The sequence below is a fragment of the Bos javanicus genome, chromosome 21, assembly GCF_032452875.1.
Source record: "Bos javanicus breed banteng chromosome 21, ARS-OSU_banteng_1.0, whole genome shotgun sequence".
NCBI lineage: Eukaryota > Metazoa > Chordata > Mammalia > Artiodactyla > Bovidae > Bos > Bos javanicus.
Genome location: NC_083888.1, coordinates 25021487 through 25043336, shown reverse-complemented (window position 1 = coordinate 25043336; position 21850 = coordinate 25021487).

Here is a 21850-nt window from a genome sequence, read left to right as displayed (position 1 = left end):
AGAGTGATTCACATATACATACATATTCTTTGTCAGATTCTTTTCCATTATAGGTTATTCAAGGTATTGAATATGATTCCCTGTGCTATACAGGAGGTCCTTATTTTATGTAGAGTTGCTGTTGCTAAGTCGCTTCAGTCGTGTCCGACTCTGTGCGACCCCATAGACGGCAGCCCACCAGTCTCCCCCGTCCCTGGGATTCTCCAGGCAAGAACGCTGGAATGGGTTGCCATTTCCTTCTCCAATGCACGAAAGTGAAAAGTGAAAGTGAAGTCGCTCAGTCGTGTCCGACCCTCAGCAACCATATGGACTGCAGCCTTCCAGGCTCCTCTGTCCATGGGATTTTCCAGGCAAGAGTACTGGAGTGGGGTGCCATTGCCTTGAGCTAATAATCCCCCAAATTCTAACTTATTCCTACCTACCCACTTTCCCCTTTGGTAACTATAAGTTTATTTTCTATGTCTGTGAGTCTGTTTCTGTTTTGTAAATAAGTTCATCTCTATCATATTTTAGATTCCACGTATGAGTGATATCATGTGATATTTGTCTTTCTCTAGCCAATTTACTTCACTCAATATGATAATCTCTGGGTCTGTCCATGTCACTGCAAATGACATTATTTTATCCTTTTTATGGCTGAATAGTATTCCGTCTACCACATCTTTTTTATCCATTCCTCTGTTGAACATTTAGATTGCTTCCATATTTGGCCTATTGTAAACAGTGCTGCAGTGAACATTGGGGTACATTTGTCTTTTTGAATTAGTTTCCTCTGGATATATGCCCAGGAGTGGGATTGCTGGGTCATATGGTAGCTCTATTTTCAGTTTTGTTTTTTTTTTTTAATAAGGAACCTTCCTATTGTTCTCCATAATGGCTGCATCAATTTACATTCCCACCAACAGGACAAGAGGGTTTCTTTTTCTCCAAACCCTTTACAGAATGTATTATTGAAATCAGCATTTTAATTGATTGTATTAATTGGTAGAAAGGAGCCAACACAGCGGGAGATGTTGAAGAGACAGCAGAGATGGTGGATCATCAGAGACTAAGAAGGCAGACTGGATGGGGTTCAACGCCCCAGACAGGGAGGTGGCAAGGACACACAGGACCCTCACTCAAAAACTTCAAATTCAGGCAACAGTGATACACTATTTTTCATCAACCAATTTGGCTGTTTACAGATAAAGGAACTGAGGCACAGAAAAGTTACCATCAAGACCACCCAGGCAGCACATAACAGAGTCGGGATTAGAACCTCGGCAGCCTAGCTCCAGCAGTAAGGAACCTGCCTGCCAGTGCAGGAGACCCAGGAACCACAAGTTCGCCCCTTCGGTCAGGAAGATTCCCCTGGAGGAAGGCATGGCTACCCGCTCCAGTATTCTTGCCTGGAGAGCCTGTGCATGGTGCACAGAGGAGCCTGGTGGGCCACAGTTCATTGGGTCCCAAAGAGTCAGACAGGACTGAGCAACTGAGCACACACACTCACAGCCTGACTCCAGAGTTCAAGCTCTCAAACGTGGTATGACACCTTTCTTCTAAAAATAATTACACATTGCATAAATATGCATTTCCATAAATAAACACATGTTATAAATGTGCATACACATATGTGTGCATGTATAATATGTATTCATGCATAAAATACTAGATACCATGATACAAAGAATGATTATCTCTGAGCAATTGGATTAGAGGGTTTTTTTTTTTCCTTTGTTCTTTTCTACATTTCTAAATCTCCTATAAAGTGTCAATTATTGTGTTATAGGAAAAAAGTATAAGTGATTTTTAAAAACAAGCCTGGGGAAGAGACTAGGATGACAACACAGATCAGACCTCCATTGTTCAAGTCCAGCCTTCATGGATAACCTTGGGGGAAGGGAGAGAGGGCACAGGATGAATGGCTGAGTCAGTCCCTCAGCCACACAGAACCCTCAGAATATCTCCTGAAAGTTCCAACTACTGCTTAGCTTTTGCAAAAGTCCAGAGCATTTCCCCTGGGGATTGCTATCTCTTATCTCAAGCCAAAGTGTTGTAACCTAAGGAAACTCTAACACAGGGTCTTTTCCTCTCCCATTAGAAGGTCCCTCAGGGAGGAGATGGGATAAACTGGGAGATTGGGATTGACATACATACAGTATTGATACACATATAAAATATATGACCAATGATAACCTAGTGTTCCCTGTAGCACAGGGAACTCTACCCAGTGCTCTGTGGTGATCTAAATGGGAAGGAAAAAGAGGGGCTGTATGTATATGTATAGCTGATTCACTTTGCTGTGCAGCAGAAACTAACACAGCATCATAAAGCAAAAGGTGCCATTCGGTCGCTAAGTCATGTCCAGCTCTTTGTGACCCCCCGGGACTACAGCACACCTGGCTTCCCTGACCTTCACCATCTCCCAGAGTTTGCTCAGATTCATGTCCACTGAGTTGCTGATGCTGTCTAACCATTGCATCCTCTGACACCCCCTTCTCCTTCTGCCCTCAATCTTTCCCAACATCAGGGTATTTTCCAAAGAGTTGGCTCTTCATATCAGGTGGCCAAAGTATTGGAGCTTCTGCATCAGTCCTTCCAATGAATATTCAGCTTTGATTTCCTTTAGGATTGACTGGTTTGATCTCTTTGCAGTCCAAGGGACTCTCAAGTGTCTTCTCCAGCATGACAGTTTGAAAGCATTAATTCTCCAGGGCTCAGCCTTCTTTATGGTCCAACTCTTACAACCATTCCTGACTACTGGAAAGCAACTATACTCCAATAAAATTAATTTAAAAGAGAAGATCCTTCCAGTTTTCCCCACATGTCCCCAAAGGAATAATCAAGATATATGCCCTCCAGATGTGCTCCTTCCCTCTACTAAAGGCTCTTAGGCTGTTTGCAGAACCAAGACCAGATCAAAAGCCTTCCCAGCCTCAGGGCCCTGAGCTCAGGCTTCCCAGCCAGCTGGCGCTCCATAACACCATGCAGGTGGCCATTCCATCCCAGCCTCATGTTCCCAGGATCTCTTCCTCTGCCTCCATGGAAGCCTTTCTCCAGAAAGATATCACTTCCTGCCACAGGGAAACCTGTAGAAGGCTAACAAGCATCAGTCCATAAAGCAGAAGTGAAGGGCAGAAGTGGGGGGTAGGGGATTAAGTGTTGTCATTAAGGTATGGGCAACAGACAGAATGTCTTCTCATGTCTTCTCATTCTTTCTCACGTCAGGGCCTTTTAAGTAAAGTCACAACAGAGATCAAACATGAAAGGAGAGGAAAGAAAACTCTGATACGTAAGCTACTAGGAGAGACTGTCAGAATATTCACAACAGAATAAAATAACGCTTAGTGTACTCTCAGTGAGATCTTCCCTGATGGCTCAGTGGTAAAGAATCTGCCTGCAATCCCGAGACTCGTGTTCAATCCCTGGGTTGGGCAGATCCCCTGGAGAAGGAAACAGCAACTTATTCCAGTATTCTTGCCTGGAAAATCCTATGGACAGAAGAGCCTAGCGGGCTACAGATCATAGGGTCATAAAAGAGTTGGACATGACTTAGCGACTAAACAAAAACTATTGATGAACACACCCATGAAAGAGAATGAAAGAGCACCATTTCTTAATCAGAGATCATCCATTCTATAAACAGGGACACAACATATTTCTTCTCCAAAGATGCCAATTTCTAATTGATTATTGATCTCTATCTAAACCATGAAAACTAATAGTCCCAAAGAGAAAACGTAACATGGAATCACTGGAGAATTTCAGACAATAAGAATAAAACTTTTAAAAAAGAGAAAGATGGACAACAGAAACTAATGTGGGCCATGAAGAGCACATTAACAGCACATTAACAACCTAACTTGATTCCCAACACACACCCACGAAGGGAAGTGTTCTGTTTGTTTTTGTTTTATTAAAATGCCCACTTTACAGACAAGGAAGCGCAGAGAGGTGTCTGGGCTCCAGCTCTGCCAGGAGAAGGCGGGGATTTAATATAGATGATCTGGGTTCTGGCGCACAGGGGATTAACTGAGAGGAGAGGGCAGCGAACATCTTGAATGCTGTCAGAAAGGCCATGTCTTTCCCAGCGGTTCTTGTGCTGCCATGGCGACAGCCAGTTAAAAATAGTGCAGGCTCAGGTCAAGGCATCAATGTGCACTGACACTGGGAATGCTCCTGCTGGCCTGGAGCCCATAATAGGGAGCATATCCCCTCCCAGGATGGGGTGCTCCTCACTGAGTGAGGAGTGCTCCACATCCACTGGGTGCTGCAGAGATTTCCAGATGGAGATAGAGATGGGCCTGGTACATCCTGTGGGAAGTTGTCAGCTGGCAGAGGGGGCCCAGACTATGGGGACAGCCTCCTCCTTCAACCTCCCTGCCTCCCTCTGACACCACCCTGCCTTCCTCTCCCTCCATGTACCCCTTACCTTGTGCAACTACTGCCCCAGTTGCATCCCTCCCACTAGATTCTTATGGGGACCCATGGAGCACCTTTGCTCCCTATTACCTCACCTGCAGCTAGCATAGTGCCTGACCTTGGGTATCCCTACATATTTATTGAATAAACACACAAGACCTTGAAAATGACCATTTTCAACTCCTTACTTTGAGCCATGTTTTATTATTTCTGACTTATGTACTAGAAGGCCCTGATTGATTTAGACTGCCTAGAATCACAATACCTAGCATGGCTGGGCTGGTCTTGTCCAGCTCAACATCTGCATTTTACAGAAATTCAGAGGGTCCTTAGTTGGCATGCCTCTATCTTCTGAGCCACCTCCCTAACATGCAATGCTTTATTTTTTTCTAGCATTTCTTATGGAGAAATAGTAATTGACTTTGAGCATTTTCAGAACTAGAATCGCTTTAAGACAATTCTGGCAATGAAGACAGTTGTTTGTAAGAGGTGTTCAGGTACAAGCTTTCAGATGCCTGGAGGAAGAAGGCAAGGCTGTGTGTTGGCAGCTGCAGACCACTCCAGAATCCTGGGAGTGGGCAGGAAGGAGGGAAGGCTCTGGCAGTCCGGTCTGTGACGCCAAAGGACAGATTATTTGCATAATGAGCCCCATGCATACGTTAGCTCCTGACTCCTCGCAGTCTTGAGGAGTGAATGGGTATTATTAGTGTCATCTTATCCAGAACTGGGTCACACCAGAAAAACAGGCTTTCCAGATGCTTCCTGGGGATTGACTGTGCTCAGGCACGCTGAAGACACCAGCCAAGGTGCTACCCTGGTCAAGCCAGTCAACCCGTCAGCCCTTCTGTAACAGGAAAGAGCAAATTTTGACTCCACGTTAGATCTGTTTCTTTTACTTTAACCTTTGCTTCTCATTGCTTTTGTTATTATAGTCATTGTCTGTAACTGTAAGCATACACAACAGCCTGCCAGGGGGAACCCTGCCCCTCCGCCTGACTGTTAAACTCAAATAACCTTTGTTCAGCTTCCAGTTGTTGTTTAGTCACTCAACTGTGTCTGACTCTTTTGTGACCCCATGGACTGTAACCCACCAAGCTTTTCTGTCCAGAGAGACATTGTAACCCTGCCCACCTGTGAGTGGCTGCAGAAAAGAAGAAATGAACACATCCCCTCCCCAAGGTGGGCCAAGAAGTTGTTTTGCAAGACTCATGGACTTTTTACTTTACTTCCTCACCTCCTCCCCATCTCTATTCTATAAATGACACTGGTCCCAAGACCTGAATAAGTTGGTGTTTGGGGGACACTAGTCTGCCATCTTCTCAGTCTGCTGGCTTTCCAAATAAAGTTGAATTTCTTGCCTCAACACCTTGTCTACAATTCATTGACCTGTCGTGCAGCAACTCGGTAACAAGCTCACCAGCTCTTGCTCCCTGCTGCTCGCCCTGCCTGCCCTGCACAACTGGCTGTTCTGCTCATCCTATGGGGCTCAGCTCATCCCAGGGCTGGTCTGCTGACCATTGCCTCCCACATGCCTTCAGCATCCCTGATACACCTCCTCCCTAGCAGGGGTCATGCTGTATTGTGGTTTTCTGTTTGCATGCCTATTTCCATCTTTGGGCAATAAGCAAGTTCAGGGCTGGGCTGGCCCATCGAAGACACTCAGTGGGCGATCAACAAACAAAACTCTGTGCCCAGCACACCCTGCAGTCCCCTCTGAAACATCTGCTGGGCACAGACAGCTCATGTTTTCTTGGGTGCCATGTTCGAGTACAGCCTCAGCCTCAAGGAGTTTTGAAACCATTTCTATGGCATCCAAGAAACTGGCAATGCTTGTTACATGCTTGCTCAACGATAAGTTGTTGTTGTTCAGTCACCAAGTTGTGTCCAACTCTTTGTAACCCCATGGACTGCAGCACGCCAGGCTTTCCTGTCCTTCACTATCTCCCAGTTTGCTCAAACTCATGTCCATTGAGTTAGTGATGCCATCCAACTATCTCATCCTCTGTCATCTCCTTCTCCACTTGCCCACAATCCTTCCCAGCATCAGGGTCTTTTCCAATGAGTCAGCTCTTCGAATCAGGTGGCCAAAGTATTGAAGCTCCAGCTTCCGAATCAGTCCTTCCAGTGAATACTCAGGGTTGATTTCCTTTAGGATTGACTGGTTTGATCTTGCATTCCCAGAGACTCTCAAGCATCTTCTCCCACACCACAGTTCAAAAGCATCAAATCTTTGGTGCTCTGCCTATCTGCCCGATGATAAAATACCATCTGACTCCTATGGCCCAAGGGATCAGAGGGTTGGTGTTCCCTGAAAGTGGGGGAGGGCTGCCTGGAATGTGTGTAGGGCACAGAAGGCACCTGTGCCAGACATAAGTATCAGGCAAGTAGGTTTCTTGTCTAAAAAAACACATTTTAGAAGAAACAGAGATGCCGAGTTACAGGAGAGGTTGCTCCAAGCTGCAAGACACAAAAGCCAAGTTCAGATGGGTCCTTCTCCAGAAGAAGGGCTGAGCCAGGTGACCTCTGAAACTCCTTCCAGATTCTATTATTCAACCTTGACATTGCCAGGAAGGAGTGAGCCACAAATGTAGGAACTGAGTAGGGATATTCTGAATGTAGTGATGGTGCTGACCAAGTGGGTCAGAGCACAATGCGTGGATGGAGCTCAGATGGGGACTATCAGACTCCCATGGATTCGGTTGGTGAAACAGTGAGGAGTTTGGGAGCAGAGGAGCAGCTACCCCATATCTCAGGGGCGTGAACTAATGCAGGATGTGAATGTCTGCCTCTGTGCCACCTCTGGTTCCTGCTCTCCTCCTCACACTTTCCCACAATAGAATCTCAGGGCTTATCACTAACCGCAAAGATGAAAATCAATCCAGCCCTTTCCCCCATGGATCCTATGACAAAGGAGTCACCAGTGAGCCAGATCAGGGACTTCCCTTGTGGTGCAGTGGTTAAGACTCCACGATCTCAATGCAGGGAGCATGGGTTTGGTCCCTGTTTGGGGAACTAAGATCCCATATGCCATGTGTTGGGGTCAAAATATTTTTTTAAAACATAGAGCCAGATCAATATCTGGATGAAGCAACTTGGAATGGTAAAATAGCTGGGTAAAGCATCTTGACTCTGCAGCCACAATCTGGTTTCTCAGTACTTTAAACTGAGCTTAGTATTAAACACTCAGTTGTGTCCAACTCTTTGCCACCCCATGGACTGTAGCCCACCAGGTCCTTCTGTCCATGAGATTCTCCAGGTAAGAATACTAGAGTGGGTAGTCATTTCCTTCTCCAGGGGATCTTCCTGACCCAGGGGTCAAACCTGGGTCTCCTATACTACAGGCAGATTCTTTACCATCTGAACCACCAGAGAAGCCCATGGGCTTACCCACCTCAAACTACAGCCATGTCCAACCAAGACAGAGCCTGCCACAGTCAGCAGCATGGGGGCGTGGACTGGGGGAAAACAGGTGCTCGCATGCACGGGGGGTCAAAGGGGAGAACACTTGGCAGAGGCTGGTAGGCACAATCTTAGGTTCTTTCTCTAATCTCATTGCTTGTATCAGACGCTCCATTTTGCTCCTGGGAGGGAGAGTAAGAGGCATGCTTGGAAAGCCTTCAGGGATCAAGGAGACCATAGTTCCCTGTTTCTGGAGGTACCAGGTGCTGGGTCCTCACGAGGTCTTTATGGTGACTGGTGCTCCAGGCTGCAGCTTGGTTCTGCCTGATGGTCCTCCCTCCTGCACATACGCAGGACTATCAACAATCAGCTTCAAGAGGCAGCATTGGATGTCACTCTCCAAGGTACTGCTCCATCATCAGCACCACAAGAATAATAGGAAGAGTAGCAGGAGATGCTGTGGGAATTATTGATAACGTGTGAACCTATCATGTAGAGGCGATTCATAAATAGCAGGTTCTCCCTCACCTGTGCAGCAGCCCATCGCTGCAGGTCATCACTCCTGGTCTGAGGCTGAACTTGACCCAGGTTCTCTGGCCAGCTCTCTGCAGCTCCAGGGTGGGTTCCAGCATCCAGGCTGTGCTTTCAGATCCTGGGATGCAATCAGTTCCTGGGGCCTCATAAGTCTTCAGGGTTGAGGCTGCTGCACTCCTTATTTCTCCTTCCAAACTGGCTTTGAATGGGGATGAGGTGCAATGTATAGATGGGACCCTCCCCCCAGAACCTCAGATCCACATGAGCACCCCAGGGGAGACAGAGGCAGATGAAAGCAGGCAAGACATTCTCCAGCATTACCTTTTAAGCTGGGTAACCAAGGTAACCAAGCCTATGCCGTAGTGATGATCAGTTCGTGCACATCCGGGGATTCCAGTTTCTGCTCTGCTGCCAACCACTGAGCCGGTCCTTGCACCTCCTAGAGCCTTCATTTCCTCATCCACAGACTAGGATAATAACATGACCTTCCTTGGAGGCGGGTTTCTCTAACTGTGGGTGTGAACACTTCTTTGTAAGCCGCCAAATGTATGCAATTGGAAGTGTCATCAGAGGCACGTTTGTTGCTGTTGGAAACGCAAGCGCTGGCCCTTTCTCTCACCTTTACACAGGTTGCTAGAATCACAACTTAGAATGAACACACGGTGATGTGGCTTGACCCAGTTTCCCAAATGGAATGTTTCAACTACAACTGGTGAAAAATGTGAAGTTCTTGTCTTCCTAGCAGAACAAGCTAGATAAATCTCCTTTCCCCAGGCTTCAAGTTTTCTTTTGAGCTAATGAATAAATACACATATTGAACAGATAAGTAAATTCATTTATTCAATAAATGTCAATTGGGGGTACTTCCCATCTCCTGGCCAGACTCATTGACTCTGTACCACAGGGCAGCTGCCTTGTCCTCAGCCTTGGCTCTATCTTGTTTCACTTTCTACCATCCCAGGCATGTCTAGGACTGGCCTGCCACTGAACTTGGCAGCCCCATCTGCCTTGGGGACCTTGGGCTGGTGGGCAGTAGCTGGGCAAGACAGGACATGGAGTCAGACAGAGTGAGTTCCTTCTGATGGCTCCCCACTTGACTTCAAGAGAGTAACAAGTGTCAGCTACAAATTGGCACTTCCCATGGGTGCTTGTCATCTACCTCTACAAGAATTAAATCATGTGCTGCTGACTTTCAACACCCCCCTGAAAGGAGTTCAAGGTGGAGAGCAGGAATGAAGCATCTGTGATTTTGGGGGGTGTGGGGGGGAAACTGGCAGAACAGGTCTTCACATAGTCAGATATTCTTGGGAATCATTTTTATAAGCCCAATTCTTGTATCTACTCAGATCTAGAAAAGAACTAAAATCCTTCAGGGTGACAACTGCTCCTTGTGATTAGCAGAAACCTTCTGCAAAAAATGTATGCAGATTGCATGTACTCTCCCTTCACCAAAATCACATCTATACTGTCCTATCCGCCCCCCGCCTCTTTGAGGCAGTTTCTCAGAGCTATCTGAAGTGTTCTCTCCCGGGTTGCAGTCCTCATTTTGCCCCAAATAAAACTTAACTTGCAACCCTCACATCGTGCTTTTTTAAAAGTTGACAAACGGTTCTTTATGCCTGTTTCCTTATCTAAAAGTTGAGGGTAATACCTGTCTCCCAAGGTTGCTGTGAGTCTTAATAAGGAACTACATGTTCATTCAACGGGCAATCAGCAAGTGTTCTTTCCTTCACTTCCCACTGCCCCACCCCCACCCCCACATACTTCAAAGTATGCAAATGGTAAATTCTGAAAGCACTGCTTTTTCCTCTATGGTGTCTTATTTTTAAATATTGAACTTTCATTTTGGACAGTAGGGTAAGATACGAATCTAATTTCCTTTTCAGATTCAATCTTCAGTATTCTGATGAGATTTATTAAATAAGCTTACTCATCACATAGTACAGTCTCTCATATAATTTGATCTCAAGCTTGGTCCTCTTCTGCATAATTTATATGTAGTTTTCTCTTTGGATCTGTACTCCAGTTGTTGTTTGTTTGTTTTTTTAATCATTATTGATCTAAAATAGGTCTTTATAACCAGGCAGATAATTCTTCCCCACTCCTGTTCTCTGGACCTTACTTTGTGGCTCAGCTAGCTGGTAAAGAATCTACCTGCAATGTGGGATCCCTGGGTTCGATCCCTGGGTCAGGTTGGGGAGATCCCCTGGAGATGGGAAAGGTTACCCACTCCAGTATTCTGGCCTGGAGAATTCCATGGACTGTCCATGGATATAGTCCATGGGGTCGAAAAAAGTCACACACAACTGGGCGACTTTCACTTCACTTCCTGCTCTTCCACCCCACCCTGAATTATGTATTTTTCCTGGCCATTTATTCTTCCAACCATACTCTTGTCAGTTTCCAAGAGAAGTTTTGGCACTTTCAATGAAGATTTGCTGGCCTGCACAAAGGAGGTGAGGGCTAACACTTTAAAATACATATATTTATTTATTTATTTGGCTGTGCCTGGTCTTAGTTTTGGCTAGAAGACTCTGTAGCTGTGGTGCGAGGTTGCCCCACGGTATGGAATCTCAGTTCCCCCACCAGGGTTTAAACCTGTGTCTGCCGTGTTGGAAGGCAAAGTCTTGACCACTGGACTGCCAGGAAAGTCCCTGCTGTGTATTTTCTAACTGAGGATGCCTGGTGTTCATCTAGTATCCTGAGAATTCATTGGTGACCTCTCACTTTTCTGACCTCTTTCTTTCTGGTCCTTTTCAACAGCTGGTTTGTCTTTTTCAAGGTGTCTTTTGAATGCTAATACTGCCTGCTGCTGCTAAGTCGCTTCAGTCGTGTCCAACTCTGTGCGACCCCCATAGATGGCAACCCACCAGGCTCCCCCGTCCCTGGGATTCTCCAGGCAAGAACACTGGAGTGGGTTGCCATTTCCTTCTCCAATGAATGAAAGTGAAAAGTGAAATTGAAGTCGCCCAGTCATGTCCAACTCTTAGCAACCCCATGGACTGCAACCTACCAGCTCCTCCATCCATGGGATTTGCCAGGCAAGAGTACTGGAGTGGGGTGCCATTGCTTTCTCCATATACTGCCTAATCTGAGCCTAATGTTTATTATTTGCATTTCTGCTTTAGGGGCCAGCTGGAGCAGCAGACAGATTTGACTAAAGACTGTGGAAGGAAGGGCATTTGGGGTCAGACTTGTCCTGGAACACGCTTCCTACCTGGCTTTTGGGATTCACCTGGTAAATTCTCCTTTGGGTTTTTGGAGTTTTTAACCTTTAATTCAAGTTTTAAAATTTGTTTGCATACAGTTATACAGAAAACTCTGTAATCTTTCTTTTAATTTGGCTTTTATGCTTCCATTTTTATATATAATTCTTGGATCCATATGGAACTTACTCACATGTGAAGGTAATACATTGATTTTTTTTTCCTTCAAATAGCTAACCTGTTTTCCCCAGCAGTTTACTGAATGCTTCATCCTTGCTGATAAATTTAATGATGCCATTAAGTTTTTTTTAATTTCCATTTTATATATTTATCAATATTTATTATTTTATTTTTTGCTGTGCTGGATCTTCATTGCTATGTGGGCTTTTTTTTTCGTTGTGGCAAGTGGGGGCTACTCTCTAGTTGCGGTCTAAGGGGTTCTCATTGCAATGGCTTCTCCTGTGGCTCCCAGGCTCTAGCCACACCGGCTCAGTAGTTGTGTTTAGGCTTGGCTGTCCCTCTGCATGTGGGATCCCCCCAGACCTGGGATCGAACCATCCTCTGCATTGGCAGGTGGATTCTTAACCAGTGGACCACCAGGGAAATCCTAATGATGCCATTTTAATCAAATACTCAATTCTCGTAGTTCTTGAATTTATTTTTTGACTTTCTGGTCTCTTACTTTGATCTCTTGGTCTAATCCTACTCTAAAATATCTGTGGCCTTAAATAATGTTTTGATTTCCCCGATAGTATCATAGTCATATTTGTTATTCTTTTTCACATCTTTTTCTGCATCCTATCATGTGTTTATTCTATCAGATGGACTTTAGCTTTAAAGTTCAAATTCCAAACAAAATTCTATTGGTAACTAGATTGGGAACAGAATGAATTTAGAGATTAACTTAGGAATCTAAACTACCTTACTGAATAGTCTTCCAAAGAAAAACTTTTTCACTTACTAAAATACTTTGTGTAGCTTTTAACAGGAATTTAAAATTTTTTGCATAGGGTTACAATTACCCTATGTATATATAAGGTTGCTGCTGCTACTGCTAAGTCACTTCAGTCGTGTCCGACTCTGTGTGACCCCATAGCAGCCCACCAGGCTCCCCCATCCCTGGGATTCTCCAGGCAAGAACACTGGAGTGGGTTGCCATTTCCTTCTCCAATGCATGAAGGTGAAAAGTGAAAGTGAAGTCGCTCAGTCGTGTCCGATTCTTTTCGACCCCATGGACTGCAGCCCACCAGGCTCCTCCGTCCATGGGATTTTTCAGGCAAGAGTACTGGAGTGGGTTGCCATTGCCTTCTCCATATATAAAGTTAGGACTGTACTATATAAGGTCAGGACTGTAATAATATTTACTGCATTTGTCCTTAAGTATTTTTATGTTTATGTTATAAAGGGCATCTTTTCTTCTTTTTCTAACCGGTAATTATTTGTAATATAGTAAAGGTTTGATTTGAGGCATAAATTTTATAAACAGATGCCTCATCCTTTCCAAGTTTTAAACCTTTTATTCTTTCTCGTATACGATAGTGGGAGTTGTTTCTGACTTTAATGGGAATGTTTCTGGCTTTTCACATTATACTGTGCTAGCTTTTTGGATGGAGGATTATAATATCAAGGAAATATCCATCAGTATTTACTTTGTTAATTAAAAAAAAAACCGGAAATAATGCAGTATGGACGTGCTCAGTTGTGTGCGACTCTTTGGCACTCCATGGACTGTACCCCCCCCAAGCTCCTCTGTCCATGAGATTTCCCAGGCAAGAATACTGGAGTGGATTGCCATTTCCTCCTCCAGGGGATCTTCCCAACCCAGGGATCAAACTGGAGTGTCCTATGTCTCCTGCATTGGCAGGCAGATTTCTTATTATTTAGCCAGCAGTGAAGCCCCTGCTTTCTTTAGGTTAGTTTAATTGTGTGTTTTCTAAATTCTTAAATTAATTGCTTAATTTTGGTTCACTTCATTTTTTTCTTATTTAGTAGTATAAATAAGTAAGCTAGGAACTTTTACCAAACACTGCTGTAGCCACATTCTATAGATATTGATATGTAGCATTTATTGCATCTTCTTATTCTATTTTTATGAATGTTCTACAGCAGAACTACCAATAGAAATACAACATGATGTCATCTGTCATTTTACAGTGTCTGGTATCCACATTTAAAAAGCAGACAGAAGAAACAGGTGATATTATTTTAATGATATCTCATTTAACCCAGTATATCCCAAACATTATCATTTAAACATGTTATCAATAAAAATACATTAACGAGATATATTACATTCTTTTTTCATGTTAAGTATTGGAAATCCAATGAGTTCACACTCACAGCCATTCAGACTAGCCTCTTATCAAGTGCTGTGTTTCAATAGCTACGAGTGGCCACTTGCTACCTTAGGGAGCAGCTCTGCTTCAGAATCTCAGCTTCAGTTTCCCCATAGACAGAGTTCTTTAAGGATGAGATTCAGACGTAAGCAGAGTCAGGCTTTTCATTTATGTTTTGTCTTTACAGTTTGATTACACTGGGATCAGGGAGCATGGTCTAATAGGTTTTTAAAGAGAAAATATATTTTCCATTTTTGGAAACTGGCTGATGTATGTCATATTAGTATCAATCATATTTTTTAATATGATTTTAAATAAAAGTTCCATAACTCCTTGCAAATAGACGAACTATTTTTAGGACGTAGAATTCACTTCATTGTTCTTGTCTATTTTGTTGGGGGAGGTCTACCATGAACCAAGTGATATAAATCTATATCTACCCTAAAACCACCATGAACTAACTTAACATCTTCTCTTATTGTTTTGTATCTATTCATTTACTGTTTTTTTACACCTTCTAAACAATTTATATTGATGTTATTTTACTCAGTATATAAGGATTTCATTGGAAACTGGAAATTTTATTTTTATAAAATTCCCCCTTTTGTCTTTCATTTTTTTAATATATATTAACATACTTCTGAGCTTCCCAGGTGGCTCAGAGGTAAAGAATCCACTTGCCAATGCAGGAGACGCAAGTTCGATCCCTGGGTTGGGAAGATTCCCAGGAGGAGGATGTGGCAACCCACTGCAGTATTCTTGCCTGCAGAATCCCATGGACAGAGAAGCCTGGTGGGCTATAGTTAACAGGGTTGCAAACAGTTGGACACAACTGAGTGAGCACACACACAACATACTTCTGCTTTTGTTTGCATTTTCCTGATACACATTTGTATGCATTTTTCTGGTGTTTGCATTTTACTATAGGAATTGCTTTTTGAGATGAGTTTTTTGTAAACAGCTTATAGCTGGGTTTTCACTGAGCTGATATATGCTGTCCAAGTAACCAGTAAACACAAAGAATATAGTTAGAGAAACACAAAATAGGTCCTCCACTCCCAGGGAATACAATATATCCCAAAAAGAAAGACAAGAGCTTCTACATCTGTAGCAGGGTCTCAGCCTTGGCATTATTATCATCTGAGGCTGTATGATGCCTCCCCATGGGGGTGTCCTGTGTACTGTGGGATATTTAACAGCATCCTTGGCTTCTACCCACTAAGTTCCAGTAGCTTTCCCCCATCCCCAGCCCTGGTTGTAGACAACCAGAAGTGTCTCCAAACATTGCCAAGTGTTGGCTAAAAGGTAAAATCTCCCCCCATTTAGAATCACTGATCTAGAAGGGTCACTCCATACCTTTCTCCTGTGCTTGCCACCTACCCATCCCCACCTGTTCCCTCCAAGTAGAGGGTTCAGAGTGAGGTGTGTGGCAGACAAGCTGCTTCTTGTTGCTGTTGTTTAGTTGCTCAGTCTTTTCCGACTCTTTTGTGACCCCATGGCTGCCAGGCTCCTCTGTCCATGGGATTCTCCAGGCAAGGATACTGGAGTGGGGTGCCATTTCCTTCTCCAGGGAATCTGCTTCTAAACAGTAGAAAAAGCCCTCTTCTGAATCTAGAAACTTCCATCTCTGATGATGCCTTTCACATTAGCAGTCAGAGGTTTCAGTCCTTCCCTTAAGTGAACATGACCATTTGATCCCCTGCTGGTGTGTCTCCTCTTTCTGTTTCTTATTAAGTGTCTGGAGAAGGAGGTTACATGTTTGTCTGTACTCTACCATCTTCCACAGTTGTCTCCTCTCTAGTCCCTGATCTGCGCTCTCTTCCCTGCACACCTGATAGAGAGATGTCAGGTTTTAGGAAAATTATAATTAAATCTATAGTCAACTCTGATCAGATGGCATTAAACAGAGGAACACGGAATGAGGAACAGTGTTCTCTAAAGGGAGAAATATTTTTACATGAATATTTTGGTATTTGTTAACGTACGGGAATTAATAGAGAGATGTGGGAGGTGCTGAATAGAAATCCAATTTGTAGTGATTATGCCCAAATTAAGATGAGCACAGAAACCTGTCTGGTGTGGGAGGCGAAGTCTGCTGTTCCAAAGCAGAGGTTTTAAAGGTGTGGGTGGGAAGAGTGAGAGAGACTGAACGTAAATGTTCCTGTAACAGGAATGAGGAAGGAGCCTGTGGGTCTCCTGACTGCCAGGAGCATCCCTGTGGAAAGAGACTCAGCCCTTAGCCCAGAGGTGACCAGCAGGGGCCGTTCCCTAATCCTGAGCCTGCCAGCATCCCTTCAATTCATTGGGTAGCTGATGGCCTGCAAAGAGCTTTTGTGTATTTATCATTTTAGATAAAGAGGATACATGCAGATGAGAGCCTAACAGAGAGATTTATTATGGGATTCCTAAATCGATGGAGAGATTTGAATAAACTATATAAGGGCTTCCCAGTGGCTCAGCAATAAAGAATCTGCCTGCCAGTGCAGAAGACACAGGTTCAATCCCTGGGTCAGGAAGATTCCCTGGAGAAGGAAATGGCAACCCACTCCAGTATTCTTGCCTGGTGAACTCCATGGACAGAAGAGCCTGGAGGGCTGCAGTCCATGGGGTCACAAAAGAATCAGACACAACTGAGCAACTAAACCACCACCAAGCAGAGAAATGGCAATTCCAAAGTAGCAACATTGAGGCTAGATCATAAAGGAAAATATTTAAAGCAGGAAGATCAGGGATGAGGCTGTTAGAATTGTCCGGGCAGGAAATTATGTGGGCCTAATAATGGAATATTATTAGAACCTGACATTTCCTTCGGCAGGAAGGCGAGCACTTGGCATCCAATTAGTGCCTCTGGGAACAACGGGAGGCCTACTGTAGGTTAGAAAAGACATTTTGTTAAGCTTTCCCTGCACTCATGAAGGCAAGACTATTACAGAATCGGTCCAAAAATAACCCAGCCAAACTGGGGAGCTGCAGGTTGGCTCCACGTCAGCTGGATCAGCAGAAACTCAGAAATAAGACAGCCAGGCAGGTAGACTGACTCTGTCAGCCCCACCCAGAGTGGGGCCAGGGCTTCCTCCCTGAACCCTTGATCTCTGCTTATTCCTCTGTTCCTTAACATTTACCACCATCTGCCTGGAAGTCAAGATGTTTACTTATCTGGTTGCCTCTCCTGTACACTGCAATCTCTTAGAACAGGAAGCTTTTCCTGCCATTTGTTATATGCCGGACAGTGCCTGTCACAAAGAGAAGACTTTTGAATGGAATTGAAAATAAACTTTACAAGTGAGATTACTGAACTGCTATCAGTGATCAACAAATATTAACCCTAATAAGGATGACAGGTAACAGCGTGGGGTTCCCTCCTCAGGGTCAGGCACACTGCTAAAAATTTTATATGCATTATCTTTGTTCTTAATTTTTATTTTTAATTGGAGGATAATTGCTTTACAGTGTTCTGTTGGTTTCTGCCATACAACAACACAGATCAGCCATAAGTATACATATGTCCCCTCCCTCTTGAGCTTCCCTCCCACTCCACCCCCCATCCCACCCCTCTAGGTGATCACAGAGCACTGAGCTGAGCTCCTTGTGCTATACAGCAGCTTCCCACCAGCTATCTATTTTACACAGGGTAAATTTGTCCCACCCTCTCCATCCCCCACTATGTCCACAAGTCTGTTCCCTACGTCTGCATCTCCATTGCTGCCCTGCAAATAGGTTCACCAGTATCACTTTTCTAGATTATATATATATATATATATATATATATACATTGATATACAATATTTGTTCTCTGACTTACTTCACTCTGTATGACAGTCTACATAGATCTATCTGCATCTCTACAAATGGTTCGATTTCATTCCTTTTTATGGCTGAGTAATATTCCATTGTATATATCATCTATCAGTGGGCATCTAGGTTGCTTCCATGTCCTTGCTATTATAAATAGTGCCCCATCAGCCTTCTTTAGATGCTATCTCTTCCTTGCTCCTTTTCCCAAAACCCATCCTCAGAAAGCCTTCTGATTAAGTCCATGTCATGAAAGAGTTCCGTACTGATTTTCGGGTTTTGCCCATCCTGAGATGTTAGCCTTATGCCCAAAGACTGCCTAGGTGGTAGTGTTTCAGGTGCACGGTACCCCAGGCTGGATGGAGAGCTGTCTCTTCCAGTACAGAGAAGGGAACCATCACAGCATACCAGAAAGCTTCCTGCACCAATGGCCACGGATGCCAGTTCCAGCCTCATAACCCCCAGTGCTGCTGCCCAACCTCCAGACATATGCTCCTCTGAGAATCTCACACGTCCCTCTTACATAGGCATTTATTTTCAATGAATAGAAGGTGTCATCACAGTTTCTCTGCCATCCCTCCTCCACAGCTGCTGCCCTCTTCCTGTAAAGCTTCCAGCATCTCAGCCTAGGGTGAACGCACCTGCCCCTAGACACACAAAACCCACCACCTCTGAGCATAAACACAGTGATTTCCATGGAACCAGGACAACCTTGCCCCACCTGCTTCACCTTGTGACCGCCCTTTGTGTTTCTCAGCTTGCCCACTGGATTTTTGCTCAAGCTGTCCTGGACTTTGAGAGAAAGGATCCAGAGCCCCCACCCCTTGCTGCTGGTCATGTGACATGGCCCTCACCACCCCTCACTTCCTCTAGGGGTTGAAAGGATACTTCAACGTGGGCAGCAATAACATATGAACATGAATATAAGAAGCTCCTATAACTCAATAGCAAAATAAATACATACAAAAATTAAAAATGGACAGTGACTCAAATAGACATTTCTCCAAAGGAGACATATAAAGGAAATGGCAACCCACTCCAATATTCTTGCCTAGAGAATCCCGTGGACAGAGGAGCCTGGTGGGCTGCTGTCCATGGGGTCGCACAGAGTCGGACACAACTGAAGCGACTTAGCATGCATGCATGCATTGGAGAAGGAAATGGCAACCCACTCCAGTATTCTTGCCTGGAGAATCCTAGGGACAGAGGAGCCTGGTGGGCTGCTGTCTATGGGGTCACACAGAGTTGGACACGACTGAAGCGACTTAGCAGCAGCAGCACATATATGAAAAGATGCTCAACATCACTCATTGTCAAGAAAATGCAAATCAAAACCACAGTGTTTGTAAGATATCACCTCACATCTGTGTGCCTCCCTCAAGGGGGCTCTCCCCACCACCCCAAGCCCCGAGAGGGTAGGATTCCTGACTGTTTCATAGAGGGCCGTGGTTTAGTGCCTCACATGGTTACTAGCACCTGGCTGGCTGAGTAATAAAGGCAGGGGTCAATCCCCATAAGGAGAACCCCTGTTACCTATGGAAAGCCAATAAGCAGTCTGGGATTCAAGGTCAGCCAGTCCACTCAAGTCAACCAGCATCAACAGAGCACCTGCTGTATGTAGAGCTGTGAAATGCAGCCTAGAGTAGCTGCTAGGAGAACAGAAGGGTTCCAGATTTCCCTCTCGCAAAGGAAAAAAATATCCAGACCCTCTGTCCAGACAGTTATCTTCAGAGGCTCTGAAGAGTCTTTTCCATTTATAGTTTTACCCAGAGAGGCTCTTTGATATTATAGGACTTGCCTGGAGATGCCGCTTGGAGGCTCCAGCTCAAACAGTTTCCAAGAGGAGCTTCATGGAGACACCACTCTATAGGTTAAAATCATCTCTCATTGCCATGGCAATCCTGCCAGTCATTAAAGAGATGCATTCAGGGCTGGCAGGGCTCCTGCAGGTCTCAGGGCAGGCAGGAACCACAGGCCATGGAGGATGGGAAAGAGGGGCAGACAGAAGACCAGTCTGAAAGGCAGAGGTTGTCAAAATGCCCTGATCTAGCAGGAAATAGACTGGAAGTGATGGCTGCGGGCCACACACTCGGAAATTAGTGAACTCTCCAGGATTGGGAATGTCTGCAGAAGTCAAGGAAATGCTCCTTGGACGTCCCTGATGGTCCAGCGGTTAAGAATCCACCCGCCAATACAGGGGTCATGGGTTTGATCCCTGGTCCAAGAAGATCCCACACGCTTCGGAGCAATCAACCCCATGTGCCCCAACTACTGAGCCCACATGCTAGAGCCCATAGTCTGTAATAAGACAAACCAAGCACAACAAGAAGCCCACGCACTGAAACTAGAGAAAAGCCCTCACATAGCAATGAAGACTCGATGCAACCAAAAATAAATAAATAAATAAAATCTTTATTAAAAGAAAATAGTCCTTGTGTGGGGCTGATTATGGACTCTCTTAGCAAGTCCCACATCTGGGCTTCCCTTGTGGCTCAGCTGGTAAAGAATCTGCCTGTAATGTGGGAAACCTAGGGTCGATCCCTGGGTTGGGAAGATCCCCTGTAGAAGAGAAAGGCTACCCACTCCAGTATTCTGGCTTAGAGAATTCCAGGGACTATATAGTCCTTGAGGTCGCAAAGACTCGGACAAGACTGAGCGACTTTCACTTTCACTTTAGCAAGTCCCACATCTGGGCACAGCAAAACATCCTGAGCTGCAACCACACAACAGGCAAAGGGAAACCAAGAGTAGGGTGAGGGCTGGGAAGGCAGTGGAAAAGAGGAGGGATAAAGACAAGGAAGGGGTCAGGGAGGAGAGCCATCTCTGCCTGGGGTCCCCAGGTAAATCCAGGGAAATCAGAGGCTGTTTTCTCGCTCGAAGATCCTCAAGACTTTTCTTTACATCCAATCACTCCCAGCATCATAGGCAGAAACAGAGATAGACTCTGAACTTACCTCAGAGGCAGAGCTTTTCCAGAGCCTTATATACCACTCTTCCCAACTGAGGTCCTTTCCCATCACTGTAAACAGCTCACATCCCATAATAATCAGTGGAACACTTTGTTAAGAAAAATTGTTTGTTGTTCAGTCACTAAGTTGTGCCTGACTCTGCAACCCCATGGACTGCAGCACACCATGCTTCCCTGTCCTTCACTGTCTCCCAGAGTTTGCTCAAACTCATGTCCATTGAGTCGGTGATGCCATCCAACCATCTCATCCTCTGTCATCCCCTTCTCCTGCCCTCAATCTTTCCCAGCATCAGGGTCTTTTCCAGAGAGTCAGCTTTTCACATAAGGTGGCCAAAGTATTGGAGCTTCAGCATCAGTCCTTCCAGTGAATATTCAGGGTTGATTTCCTTTAGGATGGACTGGTTTGATCTCCTTGCAGTCCAAGGGACTCTCAAGAGTCTTCTCCAGCACCACAGTTCAAAAGCATCAATTCTTCAGCTCTCAGCCTTCTTTATTCAAGAAGAATAAGCAAAAGTAATCTGCCTTAGTTTAGAAAGATTTGCCTTCTGGAGAGTCAGAACAGTTGAGGCTCCCAGCCCTGGGTCAGAAACTACATCTCCTGAACTTGACATGGGAGGCTCTGCTAGGCTTCCCTGGTTAGACCCCTGCTTGGTCTCCAGACTTCCCCTATGTGTGTGACCTGGGCTTGGGGGGATGGGGGACACTCTCTGGAGAGAGAGGGTGTCCAGGGGCCACAGGCAGTAAGACAGGCCAAGGTCTTCCCCTCTGATCCCTAAGAGGATGGAAAATGGATCCTGCCTATTTGTAGCTGGTGGTTTGTCGGTACCAGCCAGGCAAAGGGGCAACTGCCGGGGGATGTGAAGAAAGCCTGTCTTCCCCTCTCTCCTCCCTGATCCAGTCTGAGGGGACATGCCCACATGATGAGTGAGAGCAGATAACACCCTGCCCCTCCCCACAACCCAGCCTCCAGCCCTGATCCTAAACCCTTCACGAACCCAGTCTCACCTGCTCTGCGAGAGAAGAGCAGAGCTTGAAATAGAGGTGAGATGGACATTTTAAAACAAGCAGAACTGGGTTCTTCCTAATTGCAAGTGACAGAACTTTCTGGAAGTAGGCTGAGCCTTCACTGGTAGAGCTGCTACCCAGTGGGAAAGGCCTTCACCATGACACAGCCAGGGCAGTTACCTGAAGAACAGAGCAACTCGTGTCCCATG